The following is a 16,743-nucleotide window of genomic DNA, read 5'->3' as shown; positions in this document are numbered from 1 at the left end:
ATCTTTTTATTTAAAAAGTGGTCCCTCTCAAGGAATTAGTAAGTCATCAACACTAATAAGTAGTATAAATATCGCAACTCTTGTTTCGTCAAAATCAAGTTTTTTGATCTAAATCTCCGTTGCTGAAGAAGATTTAGTGATCACACAAAGGTTGAAAGATTATTAGATCAACTGTATTTTCTTTCAAATTTAACTCTTAATCAATGGCATCTGGGAGTCAAGGTCCTAAGCCAAAGTATGGACTTAAAGAGTAAGTTTTCACTTTTATTTATATTTCTTCTTTCATTTTCCTTCATTTGTGCTATTTATCCTAAAATTTTATTGGGCTCATAATTTTTTTTTTCTTAATTAGCTATAGGAGAGATAGTGGTCAACTTCGTCTTCATAATGTACAAATCTTCTATCAAAATGAGCTACTACGTGAAAGGCTCAATCATGTAGTTTGTCCTCATTGTACTCCCAAGTTATATGAAGAAATCATAGCAAAAAAAATTTCGCTAGCAAAAATGCGAAAGGAGAATGCCGAAATGAAGAAATGGGTAATTTTTATTAGAACATTTCTCTTCATTGAATTTTAGTGACTATAATACATTAAAATTGTATGTTATATAGCTATAATTGGGTTTATTCTCTTTTGCAGATCGAGGTCTGGTCAGATATCATCAATTATCATTTGAAAAAAAACAACGTTAAGGGAAATGCTTTCCCCTAGAATCTTTCTAGGAATATATGTCATATGCTCGTAGTTTTATGGAGAAGGAAAATAGTATGTTATTGCAATAATTCTTAAGTACAATGATTGTAACTCCATGATAAGTTATTATACTTTTATGAGTTACTCAATTATAAAAAAATTGTGATGAATTGGTACTATGGTTATTATTATTATTTTCGCCTACCCTCTTATCTCTTATTAATTTAATTATTTGCTTTCATAATGGTAGCTAAAGAAGTGTGTTTGATATTATTGCCTTTTCTAAAGTTTGATTGGTTCGGCAAAAAGAAGCATTTGCTCTGTTATCCCTGGTGTATGCATATAAACATAACTCTAATTTTTTTAAAGTGATAGTATTCCGGTTGGTTTAAACGTACGTCGGTACTCATCCATTTAATATATGATCCTTCTTACCCGTACATATGTGGGCAATGTTTTCCTGTAATGTTTAGGCATATAAGAAATATTCAATTATTATAGCCTTTGCTAGAATTCAAACTTTGCTTTTACAAGTTAGACCTCCAACTTTTGGTGACCAAAGAGGGATTATTCTTCTTCCATTCGTCCCTTTTAGTGACTGAACCCTTCGTTCGGGGGCCTTTGTCAACATGATAAAAAAACTTTATTCTTCGACGGATCACATTACTTGACTTAAAAAGGTGTATCGGATTTTACTAGTTTCACTCGCTTGCTTGTTGGAAAGACTGGGACTAAATTGATAGAGCACATGTAATTTGCTCATTAGCAATCTAGTTCAAGCTAGTATCACGATAGGATAACGTCTCAATCCATTCCATCTTCCCAGTCAAGCCTGTATGCGGTGAAAATAAGAGGACTCAATTTCTTGCTATCATGTCATTTCGGAAGAATGCCTCGAGATCCCGAGGACGGGGAGTCACGACCGAGTCCCCTCCCTCAGGGCTCGTCGAGGCCCGACTCAGAGAAGGCGGAGATCGAAGCCAGGACAGAGGGGGAAGCCCTCAAGGCACACAACTAAGTCTGACAGGGCCGGCCTATCCAAAGCCTATGCTGAGGCGTCGCGTCAAGACGTCCCGTCTCCATACTTTATAATTAATGCCCATGTACTCGTAGCCGAGTTCCCCTCTTATATAAAGGGAACTCGCACTTATAGGGGCTGATGTTGCTCCATTTCTCCACAAGTGCAATAATATCTCTCTCCCTCTCTTCTTTCTAACTCGCTCGTTCTCACTGGCCCGAGGCCGCTTTAATATTTATCGCTTTCTTACTTGTTCTTCATTTTATCACTTGGTATTGGCCGTAAAGAGCTTTATTTAATTATATCTTAACTGTTATCCCATTCCCGATTGCCCCCGATAGCTCGAGCTCGACCCGAATACCAACCCCGAGGTCCCCCATCGACCAGTCCTACATCCGGGCAACAGGCCCCTCGATTTGATTACTGCCTCGTTTTAGCTTGCATTTCATCGTTAAACTTCACATTCATAGCATCAACTGCTCTAAACAACTATCTCGAGAATAGATCACGTATTTTTAGAATTCCATTTATAAATTTAATTGTTGTTACTATTTTCACGGTAAACAGTTTGGCACCTACCTTGGGGCTAAAAATAATAGTGATTATTTTCTTGCTGGTTCCATTGCACAAACACACGTTATCTTTCACGCCTTTCTTGTCCAAAGATCTCTTGATTTCAGGTCAAAATGTCTGGCTCGGTAAACAGAGTTGAGAACAACTACCTCGAAAATCACGGCAGAAACGGTGTGGCTATTCCAGTGGTTGGCGCGACACCGCAGGACCCCGATAACGCATCTAGGCCAATTCCAGCAAACGCGGGTTCGCAAGGCGCGCAACAGGTCAACAAAGCCTCGCACACCGATGGGAGCATATATCATATCGGCCGATAGGAAACCCAACAAATCCCGGCTCGGGAAACACAGGAAGTTAGTCTTCACGGTATTTTTGAAATGTTGCAGGCACAACATTGGTTATTGCTCAGTTTCAAAGCCATCCGAAGACTCCCAGCACAGTAACGCCGGAAACAACCCCCCGCGCGGAACGAGTACCCGAGAGATCAAGCAACAACGGATCGGTAACAGATCCTGCCATAGCGAAGATGCTTGGGGATCTCTCCAAGAGGGTCGAGTCAGGTTCATGGAAGTTCATGCAACAGTCGTCCCCTGAGAAAGTGGTCCCAGAACCCGTCTCACAGAAATCCGGAACGTCGGAACTTCCTAAATGCGACAGGACCTCAGATCCCGACAAGCGCACCACCACTTACACGTGCGCGGGAAAAGGCAGCGACCTTTAAAATGATAAGTTCGAGCCCGTCTCGTTGAAGAAGTTCGGGGAAACCCTCTCAAAAGGAACCATGATGCGGCGCCATAGCCCAATGCCTGACCTCACAAATTCGCTTACCGTACCATCAGATTCCTCTGCAGAGGCACACGTCGACACCATTGAAGCAGCAATGGGATGGCCAGACACTTCTGAGGCCAAACAAAAATGCCACAGGAAGTTGCGCCTCATTCCCTGATGGAACGAATGAAATCGCCCCGGTTTCGGATGACTGGGCAACACAGGCCTTCGCCTAAAGCCTAAACGAACCATGCCCGACGACTTCAGGGCATTTCAAATGAAGCTTGATCAGATATCCAACCGAGATCTGGTCGGATGCTCGTACCCGGCACCAGCCACGCATCAGGGCCGTGGACGACCATACGGGAGCCTCCTCGGGCTCTGTATACCCAAGCAGGATCCCGACAAAGAAACTAATGCAAAACAGATGGAGGTACCATCCATGCACCACGGATAGGAGGAACGCCACAAGATGCAACCTACCTCGCAACGATCAGGAAATGGCTTAAGGGAAACATCCTCGAGGAATCTTCAGTAGAACCAGATTCGGCGAGGCATGGTCGGCAGGGGCACCCCGCCCAGTAGAATACGATTTCAACATTGCTATACCAAATATCGTGATCACCATAAGCGAAACCAAGGACGCCGAACGAGTCAGACCTATTCGAACAAGACCTCTCCAAAGGAACCGCAACCTGGCACGGGAACCACAGGGCGCGTACGGCCACGGGGTAAAAAATGGCCACCAGCTCAGGAGGACAACAGCCGTGCTACTCAATAAAAATCGCCACCGAGTACCTCGAGCGATCAGTCTCGAATCCAGTCCCAAGGAAGAAAGGCAACTAGGAAGAATGAAGCGAACAAGCCACGGCGTATTACCACGACAGTGGAGGAGCGGCGCCACCCTACAATGACTCATAAAATGGAAAGTAACAATGTTCTTCGCCAGGGAAAAATGGGTCCAGGGATATATTCTAGAGGACACACTTACATCCAGAGAAAAGGACACCGAGACTTCGCCTCGACCTCACACTGACGCATTGGTAACCCTCTCCCTTATTCGATCTATTTCAAATAAAACATGTGTTCATGAATTTAGGTGGTTCGATCAAGCATACCAACGATGTCGGACCAAAGTCAATGGGGCAGCTCGGACTAACGAACCAAATCGCTCCCGCATCTTGAATCTTTGATGGATTCCAAATGACGATCACCATAACAAGCGGGAAGACCATTCTCTTGATACAACCCGTCTAAGCTCGGGCTGGGACGCCGAGCTTTATATCATCAAAGAAGGCGCAAGGCACGGACGTCTCATCCAGATGGCCACGGGCACACCGCCCAGAGACAGCGTCGACCCCACTTCGCTGAAAAAATGAAATCCTATGCAAGTAGCGGGATTAAAATAGCCGATAGGGAGCAATACGCGACGAGGGGAAATTCCTCGCCATATGACGCATCACCGACATCAATACCTCCACCCTCGAAAGGATCAAAGGGTAAGCAATTAACATCTTCGGTCAAACCTGATTAAACACGGCAGAGGGCTATATTAGGGCTCACACCTCGAAACGGCAGGAACATGCCAAATCTCGAAACATCGCCTAGACATCCCGCAATAAGGAAGAACTGCTTCACTCCTTTGTTATTTTTTCACTAACTTGTATGCAGACAACCGACTGGGACATTCGAAAGTTCTAACTCAACCCTAAGATCCCAAGGCCTTAACGGAACCCGCCGTGCTTTTTTCCCTCGGTCGGGCTTCTGTCCCGAAGAGGGTTTCGCTAGCAAGGTTATTAGCGGAGCAACGTACCCCCAGAGGAGGATACGACAAGATCATAGGCCTTCTTCTACAGTCAAGGGACGAGTGATGATCTTCTTTCGAGGGCCCCATCCCTTCGGAAGGACCGGGGAACGGCAGGCTGAGTTTCAATAAGGAATTATGTACCGGACCAAATGGTCCGAGGAGCCGCGCCCGCGCGGTCCAAACTCACAACAATGAAACGATATGTGTTTACGCCAAGTAATAAAAGAATATCTTTCAGCATCTCATTCTCCAAACAAGCAAATCACAGTGTACTCTCGGCAGAAACCTTTCCACCGAATGCATCTCGAAATACTCGGAGACTTAGCTTCAACAATTCGGCACCCGCACGACCCCAGGGTCAGAACTCTGGGCTCATAAAACATCAGCAAGGTAACTCCGAGCTCACGAATAAACAGCCTTCGAGCCTAAGCAAACTTAATGACTCGGAGACTGTCGTCAATCGCCATGCACTGGAAAACTCGAAACTCTAAGACCCCGAGCGGGCAGACTCGGTGTAACCAGATCTATTCTACAAAGCAACACAAACTGTAACACCTTAATAGGCATGACAAACTGTAAGACCTCAACAAGCATGACAAACTGTAAGACCTCAACAGACATGAAACTCAAAATCCCAAAGTTTAGGCTATACGTCGCATTTGTAAGAGTCCCGAAAGGGCATACCCTCGGTGTAGACGCCTAAACTATCACTCGGGATCAAAAATGGCTCCGGCCAAACACATATGACTACAGTCAAAATGGCTAATACAGCCAAATTAACACGACTCGGGGATGCCCGACTGTCGCGAAACAAAATCGTAGGCCACTACTTCGAATATACTTCGGAAAGAACCGTTTAAAATAGGCTTCCCTTAACAGGCAAAAACGAGCTTCGACCATGTCAGCTCCTAATCACAAGGCGTCAATCTACTCAACCTACAAGCTAAAACCTTCCTAGGTGCTCAAACATCGCCGATAATGACTTGAAATCGAGGTTCTTCCGGAACCGACGACGGGTCAGGAAAAATTATTTCAAAAGACCTTAACGAGCGAAAAACAAAGCCTACAAAAAGCCCACGAGAAAAACAGCATAAGAGCCATTGTCGCCAGCCAAACGAGCCTCTAAGCCGCACACTAAAAGGTCTCTACGACCAAACAACGTAAGAGCCATTATCACCAGCTTGAAAATTGACAACTTAAGGATTAAAATGAGCTCGAATCGTAACCCGATTCGGAGACTGGATCCAAAATAGTTAACTATACAAGCCTCCGGGCTAGATATTAAAAGGTCTCAACGACCAAAACAGCATAAGAGGCACTATCGCCAGTCTGAAAATCAAAAGAACTTAAGGGTCAATTAAAGCTCGAATCGCAACGGGACTCGGAGACTGGACCCGAAATAGCTGAAACAACAAATGCCCGAGGGCGAGAAATAAAGGCCACCGTTGTTTGCCCATGTAGGCAGGAAAGAACTTAAGGGTCAATTAAAGCTTGAATCGCAACGGGACTCGGAGACTTGACCAAAAATAGTTGAAATAGCGAATGCCCAAGGGCAAGAAATGAGAACAATTACCATCCGCCCGTACGGGCACAGAAGACTGAAGGTCAGGCAAGATCGAGTCTAGGCCTAACTTGGAGACTGAGCCTAAACAGCTGGGCAAAGCACAGAGGCCCCAATGCCTGCTCACGTCGAAGATCGCACTTAAAAGCCTCCGGGCCTGCCTGATTAGTTCCGGACCTACGGGGCTCCCGCCAAACATGGAAGCCAGCCCGCCTAGTCAAAAGCAATATAGAAAGAGATGCAGAAGAAATAAAGCTTTGAGTTTCCTCTTATCTTACATACGCAAAAAAGGCACACTCTCCATCTACAAGCATGCTCTACAGGTATCAAATACAAAGCGGAAAAACATCGGAATCTACACCCCGCTCCAAAGGGATACAGCCTATCAGATTCACTCTTCGCTACGTCAGCAAGAAGTGACTAAGCGTCACGCTTGTTTGCCCTTGCTCGAGCCAATTCCTCCAAGAGAACGAAGCCCCTAGCGCCGATCTTTTCGAGTACCTCTCTTAGGGACCTGCAACGAACGTATTCCTTGATCCTCTTCTCCCGATCGAGGGCCCACTTCAACTCGGCTTGGGCATCGGTAGTGTCCTTCATACGAATCGCCATCTCCTTATTATCCTTGGTTCGGCTTAATTCCACTTCAGCCCGGGCACCGATTATCTCATCCCTAATCTTCGAGAGATCAGACTCGAGTTTCCCTATCATATCCGCTTGAACTATAGCGTTGTCACGAGCCAAGCAGAGTTGGGCTTCGAAGGTAAGGACCTTGGCCAAAGCGCCTGTCTCCTCTAAAACTTGAGCTTGCACCTAAGCCCTTAGCTCACCACAAGCATTTCTGACGTGGTCGATGTCGCCCTTGAGGTACTCCATGACCTCCGTCTTTTTCTGCAGCTAATATAACAAAAAGGGGGTTAACCTTAAGGTCCAAAAGGAGCGAAGCGCGTGCTACAAAAGTTACCTGCTCCATCAGATAGCTCTCGTAATTCAAGCTCCGGTATGCCTCATATTGCCAATGCAGCAACTCAACCTCTTTCTCCTCTCAAAGGAGCCTAAGGGACTCGCCCTTGTACAAAACTTTCTGAAGCCTAGCTCATTGACGAAGTATCTCAAACCTTAGCCTATCACAGGCCCGTGAAAGGAAAACTCGATAAAGATAGAAGGACGCGCAATACAACAAAATTGCACCTAAACTAACCACAAAGTGAAGCCAGCGGACTTCCTCAAAGTCAGAGCACACTCCTGTTAATACTGCCTCTTCGGCCCCAGGAGAACCAACCTCGGGCGAAGCATATTCACTCGGAGGAACTGCCATCCGATAATCAGACACTCCGGGAATAGCAGGCTCAGATGATGCCCCTCGAATACATGAGCCCATTCAGCGCCACTAAAAGCTCCATCACACTGCGGGTGCCGATCCCATTTATCGCTATCGCACCTTAGCTCGGAGGCCGATGCCTCCTTCTCCTCTTTAGAAGAGAGCTGCCTTACCCCAAGTAACTGCCCGATACTTAGAAACGGCAAAGCCAGTGCAAAAGGAAGGGGAAAATGTTACCTCAAATATATGAAGGCCAAGGCAAAGGCAGCGTGCACACATACCTTGGTATTTTGCTCCCCATCTGATACGGAATATAGCTCGCCACCTACGCTCACCGTGTCGAATGTATCACCAGCCTCTGGGCCCGGCCGTGCAGGTCAAGAACTTCGTCTGACATCCATGAAGTTGCTGCAAAAGGGGAAACATGATTACTCAATTGATTTTTGCTATAAGCAAAATCTGAAAAAGCACCAGATGCTCCACTCACGTGCATAATTCCATCCCTTGAAAAATGGCAAAAGCTCCACAGGATAATGTCGGTCGTCCAGACCCGGGTGAACCAACTGGACCACTCTCGATCCCCATCTTCTTCGTCATCAACAACAAAGGGCATGGATGAATGGTACCTCAGGGTTAGCAGGCCTTGGTGATGAAAGGGCCGGTATATCCTAACGAGGTGGCTAAGCGTGAATTCAAGCCTAGCCCTCTCCGCAAAGGACCTCATCATCAGTACCACTTGCCAAAACGACGGATGTATCTATGCCAGAATAAGCCGATACTTCAAGAAAAAATCAAGCATGACCCTGTCAAGGGGGCCAAATGCGAAAGGATATAGGTATATGCTCAAGAATCCATCAGTGGAGTCCGTAATACTTTCATCCGAGGAAAGCACCTGCAGCGTTATCCCCTCGCTACATCTGCAGTACCTCCTCACTATCTCCAGATGTTCCTCTCTTATCAAAGACACGATCTTCAGAGCGAACTCCCGCGGATCCTGAGCGCCGAAAGCAGCACTCCCCACTCCCTGTCGGGCCGACCCTGAAGTAGTTGCCTTGACTATGGTAAAATTAGCAGATCAGAGCAAGGATGCGTGCCAACGCCTTTTGCGCCTGAAGAAATGAAGAACCCTATGCCAAATCGAAAGGGCAACTATCTAAAATAGTGAGGTCTTTAGAAGGATCCAAAGTCGCCCCACATATATGCGAGAAGCTACAACGACTCACCTACCTGGAGTGAGCCCTAGGAAGCCAACAGCCTCGATACAGATCGATAGGGTGATACCCGACCCCAGGGGCATCCATCAACAAGAGGCCAGGCCTCAAGGAGTCAACTGTATTGTCTTCAGTCTTGCGATAGTGTTCGACCTCGAGGACCTCCTCCAAAAAAGAAGTCGGGCTTCAGGAAGCTTTCAACGCCATCACTCGACTCAAGACGGTACTCGGTCTCATGGTTTCCTTTTCTAAAAAGAGAAATAAGCACGCGAAGCTCCAATCACGAAGGCTCCACGAAGGCCCGAGGCAGCGCTGAGTACAGGAAACTCCTCAACAGAAGTCTATCCTATATACTTTAAAAAGCTATCTGCATCAAGATCAAAAGGGACCCCAGGTACCAAGCTAACCTTTATTCAGGATAACATTCTCGAAAACTCCAAAACTCAGTGTATTATCTCCATACAACTCGGAGGGCCCGATAGCTTGAATCTATTAGATCAATTCAGGCTTGGTCCGAAGCACGGCGATGGGCTCGAAAAAGAGCCATGTCGATCAGAAAAGGATCGGAAAGGACGCTCGCGTCCGAGTTAGATATCAGCAGTCAACAATAAAGGAAGACATTCAAAAGGCCTAGAAGGGCACGAGAGAATGCATTTATAAGATAGGAATCGAAAGCAGAAGTTAATGAAGTATATTCATATTCATAAAAATCTATGTACAACAGCCCTTGAGGGGTCCTTACATATAATTACAAAAGCCTACAGAGGTTCTCTACGCCTAAAATAGAGGAACGGAAGGATGTACATGTGATGAAACCCGAGAGCCTAGTCCATCCTCGAAAATCCATCTCCGGTATCAGTATCCTCGAGCATCGCCCCCACGAGCGCGCATCATTGAGGGCGATTCCTTCGACGGCCACCTCCTCTAGGTTCCCATCTCAATACCCCAGGGGATTCCCACCAGAGAAGATGAAGAAGAGGGGATGCAGAGGAGGCAGAGAAAAGAGACATGGCCTGCCGAAGCCAAAGGTTGAAGATTTGACGGCCCCCAACCTCGACGGTCGGTAGTGCCATTTTATCCCTTGGGAAAGAAAAAACCCAAGGGATGAAGTGCCATACCAGGCCCCGGAAGGAGAGTGAGCAGTTGTGCATAGTCCGAACGGCTGTCTACATAAGGGGAAAACCGACTCCCCGTCCGTCACCATCTCGGGCCAACAGCAATAGCCACAGCAAACATGTCAATGACCACAGCAGCAACAGGACAACATGATTGTGCTCGACAAAGGGAAGCCCCGACAAATGACCGTAACAAAAACTAAGGGAGCTCCGCCAATGGCCTTGAGGCCATGAGCCCCAAGCATGAAGTTCAAGGATAGAAAAAGATGGTAAGAAGGAATGGGCAAATAAGCCAACGAAGGCACTGGGATAGGAAAAACAATGCCAAAACACCCCCATTTATGGGGGTTACGACACGGTCATTGAGGCCTTGGAAGATTGACTGGCGGACGCAATTACTGCATTCTTGAAAAACCGAATCGATGGAGGTGCATTCACCTTGGAGAACGAGAATTGGCTGTGCGTTGAATAAAGTCAAAATATACAAGCCCGTGGATGCCCCGGTTTCCACAAAAGCTTGCGCCACACATTGCATCATTGGTGTGACGTCGTTGTAAGAAGCTCGAGGAGTCAAGTGTCAGAATCATTTCCCTTCGCTTCATTTTGGGAAATACAGAGACTATCTATATGCAGCGAAATAAGAGGACTCAATTTCTCGCTATCATGTCATTTCGGAAGAATGCCTCGAGATTTCGAGGACGAGGAGCCACGATCGAGTCCCCTCCCTCGGGGCTCATCGAGGCCCGACTCAGAGAAGGCAAAGATCTAAGCTAGGATAGAGAGGGAAGCCCCCAATGCACACGGCTAAGTATTATAGGGCCGGCCTATCCAAAGCTTATGCTGAGGCATCACGTCAAGACATCCTGTCTCCATACTTTATAATTAATGCCCATGTACTAGTAGCCGAGTTCCCCTCCTATATAAAGGGAACTCGCACTACCTTATATGGGGCTTATGTTGCTCCATTTCTCCACAAATGCAATAGTATCTCTCTCTCTCTCTTCTTTCAAATTTGCTCGTTCTCATTGGCTTGAGGCCACTTTAATGCTGATCACCTTCTTACTTGTTCTTCATTCCATTTCTTAGTATTGGCCATAAAGATCCTTGTTTAATCATATACTTAACTGTTATCCCATTCCCGACTGTCCCCAATAGCTCGAGTTTGACAAGGACATCAGCCCTGAGGCCCCCATTGACTGATCCTACACCCGGGCAGCAGGTTCCTCGGCTCGTTCAACTCCTCGTTTTAGCCCGTATCCCCTTGGTAAAACAAACCAGGCAGTAAGCCTCCAGGTTTGGTTATCGCCCCGTTTTAGCTTGCATTTCATCGTTACACTTCACATTCCTAGCATCGACTACTCTAAACAACTAGCTCGGGAATAGATCATATATTTTTAGAATCCAATTTACAAATTTAATTGTTGTTACCATTTTCACGATAAACAAAGCCCCATGCCAATTGTAATGACCTGATCAGTCGTTTTGAGTATTTTAGTCATGCTGCCTTATTTATTACCACCTATGTATTATATTGTGGTTATGTGACTTGCCGAGGTATTTGGTTTTGGTTTTGTGTGAGTTTCAGAGTGAAATGAGACATTGTCCCTAAGTTGGAGACTTAAGTTGTAAGAGTTGATTGGAGTTTGACTTTTGTGTAAACGACTCTAAAATGGAGTTTTGACGCATCTGATATCTTTGTAAGGTGATTTTGGACTTATGAGCATATCCTTATGTTGATTAAGAGGTCCATAGGTCATTTCGGCTTGAATTGGCCAATATTAGAAAGTTGAAGGTTTAAAAGGCTGAGAAGTTTGACCGGGAGTTGACTTTGTTGAAATCGGAGTCGAATTCCAATTTCGAAAGTTGGACTAGGTCATGTGTCATTTATGGCTCATGTGCCAAATTTGAGGTCAATCGGAGTTGCTTTGGTAGGAATCGCCATTAGTTTTGAAGTCGGACTCATAGTTTCAATAGGCTTGAATTAGGTTGTGATTCGTAGAATCGATGTTGTTTGATGTGATCTTTGGCCTCGAGTAGGTTTGTTATGTATTTTGGGACTTGTTGGTACTTTGGGATGGGATCTCGGGGGTCCCGGGGATGAATCGGATTGAAATCAGATCATTTTGGATTTGGTTGAATAGCTAAGGATATTGTTGTTCTGGTATCATCGCACATGTGGAGGGTTTGGCTGCAGGTGCGGACACGTAGGTGTGTCATGACTCATCGAAAAAGTGGAGAGGGCCACCCCAGGCCTGGTCGCTGGTGTGCAGACACCTAAGCGCAAATGTGTATCCGCATGCGCAAGATTTTCTTTTGCAGAAGCGGAACTATGAGGGACTTGTGAAGGATCGTAGAAGCGAGCAGCCATCACTGGAGCGAAGGGAGCCAGGCCTAAGTGAGGGCTGCACCTGCGATGGAAATTCCGCAGGTATAGAGTAGCATATGCGGCTGATGGCTCGTAGATGCGAGATCACTGAACAGAAAAGGGTGAGTTTGAGGGTTTTAATTTCATTCTTCATCTTTTGATCTAGAGGGCTTGGTTTGTGGCGATTTTTAGAGGGATTTTCAAGAAAATCATCGGGGTAAGTGATTCTAACTCGGATATGGCTATTATACATGAATCCATCATTATTTTTGTCATTTAATTAGCATTTTGCGTTGGATAATTTGGGGAAATTTTGTGAAACTTCATAGACCAAATTTTGGGGATTTGAAAGGCTATTTGAGGTCGGATTTGAGTAATTTCTATATGAATGGACTCGTTATCGAATATGTGTTCGGAAGTTTGGTCGGGTTCTAAGACGCTAGCCCGGGGTTGACCTTTTGAGTTGACTTTTTGCTTTTCTTTAAATATTGCAACTTTGTAGTTTGGAATAGTTTCCTATAATTTGTATGTATGGTATAATGTTATTTTGGCAAGATTCGAGCCGTTTGAAGTTGGATAATCACGGAAAGGGCATACTAAGTGATTGAGTTAGCGTGTTTTGAGGTAAGTGTCTTTCCTAACTTTTGGGGGGGAGGGGAGTTACTATAACGATCCAACCGATTGTTTTGAGCTCTAGCACATTGTTCAGTTGTTTGAAGTAGTGAGCAGCTTCACTTTAGGTATTATGACTTGTACGCGTAGTCGGAATTGAGATTCAGGGAATTCGGAGTTGATTTGGAAAGGGAATTCTCATTTCAGAAGCTTAAAGTTGGAAGAATCTGACTAAGGGTTATTTTGAGTAAATGACCTTGGAATCGAGATTTGAAGGTTCCAACATGTTCGTATGACGATTTCGGACTTGGGCGTATGTCCGAATCGTGTTTTCGATGACCCGGGAGCATTTCAGCACCTATTATGGAAGTTAGCATTTTGGGAGGGATTTCATAAATTTGGGTTGAAGTGAATTTCAATGTTTTCAATGTCCGTTTGGGATTCCTAGCTTAGAAATAGCTCCGTATGGTTATTCTGGTATTGGGGGTGCGTCCGGAAGTGGATTCGGAGGTCCGTATGTCATTTTGGAGTCGTTTGGCTAAAGTTAGAAATTTAAAGGCTTTGAGAAGTTTGACCGGAAGTGGACCTTTTTAATATCGGGGCTGGATTTTGATTCGGGAAGTTGGAGTAGGTCCGTAATGTCAAATACAACGTGTGTGCAAAATCAGAGGTCAATCGGACGTGATTTGATAGGTTTCGGCATCGAACGAAGAGGTTTGAAATAGTAAAGTTCATAAAGCTCGAATTAGGGTGTGATTCGTGATTTCGACATTGATTGATGTGATTTAAGGCCTCGAGCAGGTCCGCATTATGTTTTGGGACGGTTGTTATGATTGGATGAGGTCCCGAGGGACTTGGATGGATTCCGAATGGTTAATGAATCGAATTTAGAATTTGAAGAAGGATTTAAGAAGCTGACATCTGGTGTAACTGCACCTGCGAGGTTTTGGCCGTAGGTACGGAGCCGCAGAAGCGGCCTAGGAGTCACAGAAACGGGCAGGAGTGTCACGACCCAACCCGATGGGCCGCAACGGGCACCCGGTACCTTATTCAACCAAGTACCAACATAACGTATCTTTTCATGTCATACTATCATAAATAACTGAGCCGGAGAGGCTACCTTGAAATAGGTAGAATACAACAGGTAGTGCCAACTTATACATAAGACATATGGGCCTCTAAGACTAAAATAACCACTTGAACACTGAACATAGGCCGACAAGGCCATACAATCTCTTACATACATGACATCTATCTACAAGCCTCTAAGAATACATAATTTTCATAAAGGTCGGGACAGAGTCCCGCCATACCAAACAATACACATCTAACTCATACTAACCAAACAAGCAACTCCGAAGCAAATGGAGTGCACTAACATCTTCCGCTGAGCTGATAGCCTACTTGGAGGGCTCTTGACCTGTCTATCGGGACCTGCGGGCATGAAACACAGCGTCCCCAGGCAAAAAGGGACGTCGGTATGAAAATGAACTAAGTATGTAAGGCACATAAGTAAGTACATAACAGACATGGATGAAATATAGAGAAAATGACTCCACCTGTAAGTCTGAATAACTTTGTAAGTCATGAAATAATTATAGTATCATGCATATGCATATGTATGTCATGTCGTGCATAGGTACATGTACCATAACATCATCAGCCTCTGAGGGCATCCCATCATATCATCTTGGCCATTGTAGGCAAAATCATCAACGTATACCAGCTGATCAGGTGATAGTGCGTATATAACGCCGTAATCTTTTCCCATATCCGATATACATATATTTACATATATACGCGTATATAACTCCATCTGGTGCCACTGTGGGCAAAATCATCATCGTATACCAACTGATCAGGTGGTGGTGCATATATAACGCCGTAACCTTTTCCCATATCCCATATACATATATATGCGTATATAACGCCGTCTGGTCATGGGTCAATGTGCATGTATAAATGCATGAAATACATATGAAATAAGTTAATAAAATCTCTTGGTACATCATAAGATCATTATGCCTCTGATTAATATCATAAAGTAAACTCTTTTCAACTTTCGTATTTTTCTGAGACCCATGAACAGATGATAGAATATTATGACATATGGAAATTCAAGAACATAGATATCCCTACTTCTATGAATAGAGTCATTTATGGAATTGGTGCATTTGCTCGTTTCTTCTGTATAACTTGGACCATGCCGAAAAGAAAGAAGGGATGACCTTAACATACTTGGAGTAGGGAAAACTCCGTATAATACTCTTGAAGATTGCACCGTACCCTTTTAGAACCGCAAAATTTTACGTTGCTACGATTCTAACAATTTACGTTGGAAACCTTCATGGATTGAATTTATAACCCCAAAATCGGATTGAATCTTGCTTCTGTTCTTGAAGTCTTGAACGAATTAAGCTTCTATTTTTTGGAAGCAATTGATTGAACTAAGCTTCTACTTGGATAATTGGATTGAAAATGGTATATAGGAGACTTTCTTGGATAATGAACGTTCTGAATTTCCTTGTCCAAATGGAAAATGTAACAAGTCTTTGTCTTGATGGAAGATAAGACTTATAACAAGTCTTATTTGGTTAAATTCCCATCTATCCTTAGGTAGCCACCTAAGCATAGATGACTAAGAGTCATTCTTAGTCTTGTGGCTTTGTGCCACATTTTTTGGGGGAAATTTATTAATTTTTATCCACTTATTAGTTAACTGGGTAATGTCTTGTTACCCGGTAATCAACCAATTACCCGCATAATTGAGAATTATTTCCACTTTCTTAAAATACTACTCACTTTTCACATACCTTATACACCTTACTATCATGGTCATGTGGTACCTTGTGTGGTACTAGTCCATAAATACTGGGTATTTTAGCTCGGGCCGTATTTTATCCCAAAATACCAAATTTCAACGAAATTCATTTTCTTCGAATTGCTTCCCCTCTCACTTTCACGAATTTATTCATCACTTACATTCCTTATAATCTCCAAATAATCTTTTCCTTGGACCGATGTAAATTACCTTACGACAAATTCAACGTACAATATTACAGGGTGCAACATCGTCGTAACTTAATACTGTGAAGCGTAACATCACCGTAATGTAATACTGCTGGGTGCAAAATTGTCGTAACTTAATACTGCGAAGTGTGACATCACCATAATCTAATACTACATGGCATACCATCATCGTAATATAATACTGCAGGACGTAACATCATCGTAATATATTATTACAGAGGGTAACATCATCGTAATATGTTACTGCAGAGCATAACATTGTCGTAATATAATACCGCAGGACGTAATATCGACGTAATATTGCGGGGCATAACAAGGAGCGCAGGTGCAAGGGAAGATCCGCACCTGCGAAGGCGCAAATGCGCAAGGGAGATCGCAGAAGCGGAAGCTGCTAGGTTGAGTTAGAGTCACACCTACGATGGATTTCTGCAGGTACGGAGGTCGGGGCTGGGCAGTGTCTTCTTTAAAACAAAGGGTTTGGCTCAATTTCATTTTATTTCATCCATGAGAGCTGATTTTGGAGCAATGTGGAGTGCCATCTTCATCAACTAGTAAGGGGTAAGTGCTTTCTACCCAATTTGAGTTAAATACATGATTTTATACGGATTTAATTAGGGAAAATTAGTGAGAATTTGGGGTTTTGGTGAAAAAATCTACAATTTGTATTTTTG

Source organism: Nicotiana sylvestris, chromosome 3 (genome assembly GCF_000393655.2).
Source record: "Nicotiana sylvestris chromosome 3, ASM39365v2, whole genome shotgun sequence".
Lineage (NCBI taxonomy): Eukaryota > Viridiplantae > Streptophyta > Magnoliopsida > Solanales > Solanaceae > Nicotiana > Nicotiana sylvestris.
Note: the sequence above shows the minus strand (reverse complement) of the source record.